Source organism: Limulus polyphemus, unplaced genomic scaffold (genome assembly GCF_000517525.1).
Source record: "Limulus polyphemus unplaced genomic scaffold, Limulus_polyphemus-2.1.2 Scaffold147, whole genome shotgun sequence".
NCBI classification, from domain to species: Eukaryota; Metazoa; Arthropoda; class Merostomata; order Xiphosura; family Limulidae; genus Limulus; species Limulus polyphemus.
Window position 1 is genome coordinate 843,979 of NW_013665757.1, and position 10,119 is coordinate 854,097.

At 34.6% G+C, this 10,119-nt stretch overlaps 1 protein-coding gene across 4 annotated transcripts in view; it reads left to right on the forward strand.

Moving 5' to 3' along the window:
- Positions 1-1,072: 1,072 nt before the first annotated feature.
- The window catches only part of LOC111083984 (hyccin-like), a 42,213-nt gene continuing 33,166 nt past the window's right edge, over positions 1,073-10,119 (forward strand). For 3 of the 4 annotated variants that reach the window (XR_002609344.1, XR_002609346.1, XM_022380749.1), the window contains exons 1-3: positions 1,073-1,169; positions 1,327-1,415; positions 6,614-6,716. The gene's annotated coding sequence lies outside the window, so the exon portion shown is untranslated. The remainder of the gene's footprint in view (positions 1,170-1,326; positions 1,416-6,613; positions 6,717-10,119) is intronic. The other variant, XM_022380752.1, reaches the window with a different exon arrangement.

The following is a 10,119-nucleotide window of genomic DNA, read 5'->3' on the forward strand; positions in this document are numbered from 1 at the left end:
AACGATATGTCACCTAGAACGGGAGAAGAAGATTTTTGAGCGTTTTGTTAGAAACATCTGCAGTTTTCAAGACTTTTTTTTTGCGCCAAACAAATAAAATATAGCTATTAATTAAAACTTAAGAAATATTTTATTTTTATAAAATCTTTGGGGAGACATGGTCTCCTTTTCATTTTCCGACCAGCCGCCACTGAACCTCACTTAATTGACTTAACTTTACAAATAATGTTAAACAGTTACGTACTTGCTAACGTCTCCCGTATCTCTAGTGCTTCTTTGAAACACAAATTCAAATTTTACAGCATTGAGCTTATTGGCTGCCTCAATAATTAATAAAGAAACTACTAACAATTTTTTGCAAAATTCGTGATTTTGTGCTTCTGAAATAATTTCCTAAACTTTCAAGAAAATCAGAAGCGTCGCTAGGTGCTTAAACGATTCGGGGTTCGGGTCTATAGGCGCAGGAATTTTCGGCGTTTCAGTATAATATCTATCATGGTTTTTCTATTCTGATTTTCAAGACAGCAACTGGGAATATCGGGGCACTGTCAAATAAGATCGTTGCATGGGGCCCGTGTGCCAGTGTCTAGCTAAGTCTCTGATGAAACTTCTAGTCACTGAGCTCTGTGTTCGTCGTGTGACGTTAAGAACTTTTGATAACCAAAAACAATTCAAATGTCTAACTTAAAAAAAAAAACTTACGCTAACAACATTAGCACGGTACATTAAGATATCAGAAACAGTCACAGGTTAAACAAATATAATAATTTTATTGGTTATAAGACTTATCTAATCAAGAACTTTGTGATAAGTATATTAATTATCTTAAGTGGAGTTAGAGAATTGTACATGCGAAACATATATAGTTTAGGTAACTACAACTGTTAAGATACATGCTCTAGTGTACATATTGGTTTTTTTTTACTGGGTTGAAGCATTGTAATACACGTAGTTTAAGTACTACGTTCATCAAACGGTAATGGTGAGTAAAGAATTTTTTGTTTGACAGTGTGATTGAGAAGACTGAAGTACAGTTTGGATGAAAGAGCAACAACGTAAAAAATCGAAAACAGATTCCTGCAAAGATATTAACGATCCTCTTAAAATGTTGAAGATTAGTAATATCTGTGACTATCATCTCAGTTTACAGTTTCCTTTCAGATGAAATAGTAAGTTAAAGTCATGGAATACTGATATGTTGCTTGTTTGCTTCTTTTTATAAACTTGTAACTGAATGGAAAACAGATTCCTGCACACTGAAAAAAATACGCACCCTAAAGTTAGTTTAAATTGTTATATTAAAAACGATGTTTGCTATTATTGCAGATACAGTTGGTAAGTCCTTTAGACTGACTAGTGACGTCCCCCAAGGAATGACGGAACTCACTCTTCGTAGCTGGCTAACAGAATTCCAGGTAGATTTCATGGTATCGATTGTGTATTTAGTTACTGGGTTATTGAAAATTGTTTTTTTTTTATAGTTTTTTTCCAATACTTGTGTAGTAGAATTGTATGCAGAAATTTTCTGTGTTAAAAAATGATTGAGTGAGACCTATAAATCTATAAAAACACACGTTATTATCAGCTTTTTATGAAACTGTTTGGCCATTCCATTGTTCAGACACGGGTTAACAAATTAATAAATCTTACATCAAAGTTTTCTTGTATACATCTTTAATTATAACTTGCATATTGTGCTAGTTTGAGCTGTTAAAAAGTGCCTTACTAAGTAGTGCTAAAGGATAAACTTTTTAGCTGAGTTAGTGGAGCACGTTCTTGGTGTATGAAAAGTTTTGAGTTCGACTCCGACCTGAAAAAAAGAAAAATTGTTCATGTTTAGCTCATTAAAACTGTCACATGGTGTGCGAGAGGTCCATGCTTTGACACCGAGCTCCTCTATATTATTGTAAAATTCGGTAGAGTTTTTAAGGTTTTTTGTTATTTTTCAAAATTTTTAGTGAATACTGGAGGGATTTACACATTGTGATAAAAAGCTTAGAGAAAACGACCTCTGTACTCCAAATTTTTGTATTTTAACAAACGTTTCGCCTTTTCAGCTTCCTGCTGTGTATATTAACCCTGAGGAAACTGCAAAGGCGAAACGATCAGTAGAGTTTGTTTGTTGTAGATCAAAGCCATATTGAAATATCTGCTGTGTCTACCGCGGGGAACCGGATTTTAGCGTTGCAAGTCCCTAGACTTATCTCTGTCCCACCGAGGGACAAATGTGGAAAGTAGAATGAATTTTGAATAAAATTTGTTATTACTTTTGAGTTTAGAAGATGAGTACGTGTTTGGTGTTCAACAATATTACATATTTATTTGGTTGAAATGTGTATTATGTTTCTTTTTATACTTTCTTGAAAAAATTACAATAACTAGATTTATTACGTTTATATACAACTAGAAGGTAAACTTAGAAATCATTAATCAAATCTCATAGATTAGTATTACTCGACGAATTAAGAGTAATCACCCATACAGATTGAAAGACGTGAAAAATGGTGCATAGTTCTATTAAAAAAGTAAAGCCTAAATATTACCTTAAATCCAGAGGAAAACTATACATTCAATTACAACGCTTTGAAGTATAAATAACACAATGAATATTCAAATGTGCATTAACAGTGACGTCTTCACTTATAATTCGTCCCTCTGATGGGACAACGGTAAGTTCGAATCTGCGGTGGGCACAGCAGATAGCCCAATGTGGCTTTGTTCTAAAAAACAAACAAATAAATAAAATTCAATCATAATTTAATAAAAAAAAGTAACTGACATATGTTGTTAAAGAAATAGCTTATCGAGATAATATGATTTTATACTTCGCTAATTGACCAGTTAAAGAATTTTATCAAATGAGTTGATGTAAAATCTAATAATTATTTAACAACAATTGAGCAACGTACCAACTACAGGCCAGAAGTGTGAAGTTGATTTTATTAGTAAATACAAGCAGAACATTTTTCCTTGAGTTATCAGATCCGTAGCTTTTGGAAAGGAAAAAGATATAACGCGAGATAGCTTCCTTGATACACAAGAGATGTTACTTATTATAGAAAATCAGTGATATAAATATCCACGTCTTTTACGAAGCATGTCTGAACAGGTTCGTATAAAATGTGATTGGAAAAACTGATATAATAAACTGTTTCGTGATTAAAAGACATAACATCACTTTGTACTAACATAACATTATGGACGAAAAAGACCACTGGGTTCTTAAAGGCTATCCACGTGTGATATATTCATGTCAACTAAATAACAGGTGATTCGAAAAGATATCTATTCTGAATTTCCCCAAATAGCTGAGTTCGTGAGAACTAAATAAAGAGACTGGGCACAGAGAAACATCTTTATTAAATAATGACACATTCTATGTACTTGCTGAGATGCTGGATTGTCGCATTTACTGGATTAAAGCTGTTCTTTCTCCAGACTGCACTTGATGATCATTTGTATCAAACTGTTTAAATCTAACGTTCTTTAATTCACAGATAATGTTGCATTTACACCGAGCAACTAGCATTACTCACAGAACTGGTCATTTTTATTCAAACATAAGGGAGGTTGAAACCTCGAGATAACAAGTGACCTGTCACTGAGGGATACTGTTTTTTGAATTCTTGCACAACATGCAATATTACAGCCCTGCTACCCGTGAGCAGAATAGGAATTATCTCCAGAGGATTACAAAGGAAGAAAAGCACCTAAAGCAAAATAAATTTGATTACTTTCTTGACCATGTATTATGTGAAAACTATACACAGAGAATAACTGATAAATTTGGAATGATGCTATGCCAAAATAAGAAGGCAGAAAATGCCTGATATATATTTATATACCAAATATTTTATCCCTTCCTTACTACAAGCTTTTCCTCAAGCCAACAATTAAGTTTAACTTTAAAATCGTTAAATACATTCATGAACATTGATTAAAGAGTAATCTAACTTTCTCTTGCGCGCAACACAGATTACAAAACCTTTTAACAAAAAACAAAACAAAACATAATTCACAAAGAAAAAACCGTTTAACAAAAAAGAAAACACAATTAATAAAGAAAAACCCTTTAACATATATGCAAGTACACACTAATACAAAATAAATATGCGCCTCAGTGGCACAGCGGTATGTCTGAGGACTTACAACGCTAGAATCCGGGTTTCGATACCCGTGGTGGGTAGAGCACAGATAGCCCATTGTGTAGCTTTGTGTTTAATTACAAACAAAATAAATATCATTTAAGAAAGAATTTACATTTAAATTTCACTTCACGCTACAAAACCTTTAATATTGCAAGTAAAAGTAATATTACACCAAATAAACTTTAGCAAAGATGCTGTAATTGAAACTATAATTAAACATCAATAGAAAATGCAGAATCAAAATCTCAATGTACAATACAGTAGCAAATTCTTTCACAGTGATATACAAGGTTACACATTCGAAAATATACACTTGGAAAAACATAATTTAATAAACAGTTTAATATAATACCAAATATAACAGGATAAATTTCACACATAACGTTGTAAATACCATAAACACACCAAAATAATAATATAGCAAAAAAGAAAAAGGAGAAATATAAAAAATAAAACTTACAATCATGTTCAATACAATCCTTTACAGAATGCAGAAAATGACAAGCACAAACCCTCAAACATATACACTATAATTACAACTACAATTTAACATAATACAAAATACAAATTACAAAATAAACCACCATACAAAATAAAAAGTTTAAAATCACACTCCCTGCAACAGAATAAACTCTTCATAGTTGCACAAAATAACTCTCTTACAACAACTACAATAGAGTATAACATTTAAAAATACGAACGTGAAAAATTTTTAACAAAGAAATGCAATTCATATAGAAAGGCCTTTTAACAATGATGACGTACACAAAAACCATTCATATTCATTATGTTTAAAATATAAACCCCAAAATGAAAGTGCATTGTAGTTCATAATAAAATATTCACAAAATGACTATTTACGCATGAAATTATTAAATAATATAAATACAAATAACAACAAAACACAGAGATACCTATTATATGTATAACCATTTAAATCAATAAAAATACAACTATACACAAAATGTATTGAACTTACCCAGCGCAGCTATGAGGCGTGATATTCATTTCCCTCAGATATAGCAATTGACTCTAATGGCAACCCTGATGGTCTCTTGGGTTTTGGCCAAGGTTATTTTTTTGTCTGCACCAGATAAACCTACTCCTGAAATGATTGTGGTGTAGTTTGTGGCACGTCTTGAAATTCTGCCCTATCCTGGTGTCATTGGTTCTTCTATCAGCAGTGGTGGGACCATTGTAGTCAGAGCCAGTCGAGCATTGATGGATGCCTCGTTCCTGTCTTCAAAACATTCAGCGAATTCTTGAGGCAACCTCAACTCTGAATACTTGATGCTTTCATCTTATTGCAATCCATTCCCCTCCTATGGGACACCTCGGGAAAAGTTCCTGATGCTGAGACTCTGTCTGGATTCATTCTTCACAGGCAGTGCTGCAGTTGATGGCAGTGGCTGAGCCATTTGTAGGCTCTGCTTGACCACCAAAGAAGTGTTTTTTGTTGTTGTTTTTTGCATCAGTTTCCCTGTGGTCTCTTGTGAAATTCTGGCCAACAGTACCTGGGATTATGTGGGTGAACTCACTTCCAACTGGAACTATCCAGTCCTGGAAGACTTCAGTGTCAGTTGAACTAATGAGTCAACAAGATCATAAATGTGCAATGCATTGAACAGCAATTCAGTTTCATCTGTGGGCTCTACCGCATTATAAGTTAGGTTGGTTCCAGGAGTACTTGAAATGGTGGGGAAGACTTTTAATTGCTATAACTTTTGCGTTAATGGATCAACTTACTTATCCAACAAGAACTGAGCTGCTTCCAAGTCATTGGTACATACCAAAGCAATACTTCTTTTTTATTCTTTAAGTTACTGTTTTATAATAAGATTATTTCTGCCATATGGGGGACTTCCTAGTTCTTGGCATGCATGTTTGTATATATCAACTAATACAGACCTTAACCACTGTAGATATTCTTGCAAACATTGTGGATATCTTCTCCATATGGAGTGCCATACATTACCTCTATGGGAGGCAGGACTTCCCATCCAAACATGAGCGTGCTTGGAAAACAACCTGTTGATACCTGCTTAGTTGCTTTGTACACCATGGCACATTTTTATTCAAGTTCGTTCATATATGATTAATAAAATTGATGGACATATACTTAACAGGCTGTATTACTCATTCAACTAAACCAGAAGTGTACATCTCTTCCATATCCAACACACTGTGCAACTTAAAGGACATTTGACTGTTAGAATTAGCTCCTTGATATTTATTAATCTCTTCTGGTACTTCAGACTGGGCCATCCAGTGCTCTGCCAACATAGCAGCTATGAATTGTGTTTATTTGTCAATCAGTAGATAAGCTTCAGCCCGCTTTGTGAAGTAATCGATAGCTGTGAATACATCCTGATAACCTTCCACCTCTGGGTGCAGACAAATGATATCAAAGTAAAGTCTATGTAAAGAAGAAACAATAATTACCTGTTGGAATTTACTCTGTTTAGGTTGACTTTTAATGTGGGTGGAACACAACATACAGTACTGACACTAGAACTGAATATCTCAACCCAAATGCAACCAGAACTGTCATCAAATATTTGCGCAAGGGTGAGTAATACCTTAGTTCCTTCCAGTCTTTTAGTTATGCAAAGTCTGGATTTACCTCCTTCCTTTTTAACAGTCACTACTAGAAAGGACCAAGCACTCTTTGACGTCCATTGTACCTTATTGCTGGCTACCATCATGGTACTCCAGAGAAGCCTGTGTTCTGGTTCGATGACGAGGAACCCACTTTAAGACTAATAATGGCTGGAGACGGCTTGAATGGGTAATGAAGAAAAACTTTAATATAAGTTTAACATAACAGCAAATGTACAACGTTTCGACAAGGTTTTGTCATCATCAGGTACAGGATATGTGTAATCTAGTTTTTAGTTTGTTGAAGATAGTTTTAGGCCGTAGCTTAATGGACCATGAAAAAGAACAGGTGGCTTTGGTTGGAATTTTACCTCATTTGAGTTCGCATCTCGGGTTGTTACGCTTGTGTTCGCGTATAGCTAAGTTTGTGATTTATTCTGCTCTTAGTAAGGTTCTTTGTGTAGCTTTATGCTTAACTACAAATAAACAAACAAATTTTCAGCAAGGAAAGCACAATTTGAGGTTTTCTTCAACTATTCATATGTTTGTTTGTTTTTGAATTTCGCGCAAAGCTACACGAGGGCTATCTGCGCTAGCCGTCCCTAATTTAGCAGTGTAAGACTAGAGGGAAGGCAACTAGTCATCACCACCCACCGCCAACTCTTGGGATACTCTTTTACCAACGAATAGTGGGATTGACCGTCACATTATAACGCCCCCACGGCTGAAAGGGCGAGCATGTTTGGTGGGACGGGGATTCGAACCCGCGACCCTCAGATTGCGAGTCGAGCGCCTTATCCACCTGGCCATGCCGGGCCACACTATTCATATGTATGTCAACCAACTTATATGGGATGTGGTACAAAGATACCTTCTTACAGGTACCAAGCAGTGATATAGACAGTTTTCAATTTTTCTGTATCATTTTCCTGGTGTCAAAATTTGCCATGTTGGGATTGTGTGACGGAAACATGTTGCATTTGCCCGTAAATGTTGGCCTTTTTATTCTTAACATTGTTTCAGTACAAGGTGCAATATGAGACACATGAAAATTAGGATGTGAATGTACTAAGGCGAGCTAGAAGGTAACACCCACGTAACGAAAGTTCAAGGCTGGTATCAGCCTGTTACTAGTGAGGGGGCTTAGATGGGCTAAACAAAATATCTTGTGGACACGTGCACACAAACTAGCTTTAACAGTTAGCATTGTTTGTTGGGTAGGGGACTACAGGAGAGGTTATGACATAATTTGTTGTACCTTCAGCCTCAGCAAGCCCTCTTTACCATCACCTCTTTGAAGGTGTAAACCACGCCATAGCTAGTAATAAACTTTTAATTCAGAGAATATTATTAAGAATAGACAGTGAAAGTGTTAGTGGACACTAACTGTCAAACGTAAGGGTTAAGATTACCTAACTTGAGTCAGCTCATGTGTGTAGGATCTAATTTTTCGTTTTCATCCGATTCCTTTCCTATTGGAACTGGATATTGATTATGTAACAACCAAACAATATTGGAGATAATAGATCTGGGTCAAAATGTAAGTATGTTGGCCATTTAACGGGAATGACAACAGAGGGCAGTGTGGCTAAAGAAAAGTATTAGTATACCCTATGTGGTCTAGGGAATGTAAAGTTCATGGTACCAGGGATACATGCTCTATGGGTGATTAGAGCATGAGCACATTGGAAATTCCGTAGAGATATCACTTGTCTCTAAAAGTAATTTTTAAAAGGGGTTCATGGCTGTAATCAGACTGACCTTTTAACCAAATAGAATGTGCCTGATCTTAATATTCAATCTGGATTTTTGTTGTTTCTGATAAAACTCTTGAACATTTGGCTGCTTTGTTTTTTAATTAGTCAGGGTCACATTCTGTGATATGCGGGCTTATCATATATTTTTCACCATTTTTAGTAATAGAGGAATTTTTTAAAAAAATCATTTAGTCTGTTTCTATGTGGTTTTGGCATAAAGATATATTCCAACAAATTATTGAAATTGTTTCTTTATAAATACCATTTTTTGTTTGCTATAGCAGATAATATCTACTTTGCCCAAGGTGATATTGCAGTAATGTCGCACATCTATGTGAAAATGGTCAATGACTATAATATTTTCGATGACGAGGAACCAACTTTGAAACTAATAATGGTTGGAGACGGCTTGAATGGTTAATGAAGAAAAATTTAATATAAGTTTAACATAACAGCAGACTGTAATATCCTTCAATGGCCAAGTGAATGATGTTACAGCCAATGAATGCTTTGGGAGAATGACAATTCACATGATAATGCTATAAAAAAAATACATGGTTTCTTTCGATATGAGAACCAAAGTTCTTCGTCAGTTATACTTAGTATTTTTATTGTTAGAATTTAATTTTGAGCGACATAAAGCTAGTGATCTATCCAATGATCAAGTAGAGGTGGTCGTTTAAGTGTCTACATAAATAAGAACACTGTTTTTTGTTTTGTTTGCAATAAAGGTTGTTTCCTCCTTCCATCAAACGTATGAAGTTTACTTATTTCTCAAACAACTTAAAACTCATTCGATTTTTCAACTTCAGATTATTTTGTAAATTTCCTGTTCGATATTCCCGTTATTAAATAGACCTATCTGATGCTGGCAAAGAAATCAGTTTATCTGAAAATACCATAATTCTAGTGTTCTTAAGCTTTCAAGTCTCAATCGAACTGTTAGGGAAGGATACATATGTTTTATGGAGGATTAATCTAAAGTACCAAAGAAAACTTTAGGGATCTTTTAGCCTGATTACAGTTAACTCTGGAGCTGTAAAGGAAGGTATTGTGTGGGCAGGATCCTCAAACATGCTGCTTTCATCCAATACTGCAGTTAGCCATGGAAGGTAAAGATGTAGAGGAAAGGTGACTGCAGTTTTGGTAACACCAGGCTAAGAACTTGATATACCACAGGAAGTGTCGTGCACTGAAACCAAAATTCTTGGGAATGGCTCCTTTGGTACAATCTCAACTTGTAAACAGTAGGAAGTTGGTAACAATCAAAAAGTATTGTAAGACAAGAGATCTAAAAATAGAGAGCTGAAGAGTGTGAGATGATTGAATCATTGTAAGTACTTTTTTATAGACAAGTGGTGAAACAACAGATTTAAGTGCACCTAATTTTGGAATGTAATTTATTTGTAAAGTGATGGATATTTGTATATTATTAATTTAATTGCAACTTGCAAAATGTATATTTTGCTGTGGTTCTTATGAAGGATTTGACTTTCTTTAAACACGTTTTTTTCTGTATTTTCTTTAAAAGGTTTTTGTGTGTACTCTTGCTTAGAAGTTATTTTAATGGAACATTTTACTGTAATAAAAATTCCTTGTGTAAAAAGTTTGTTATA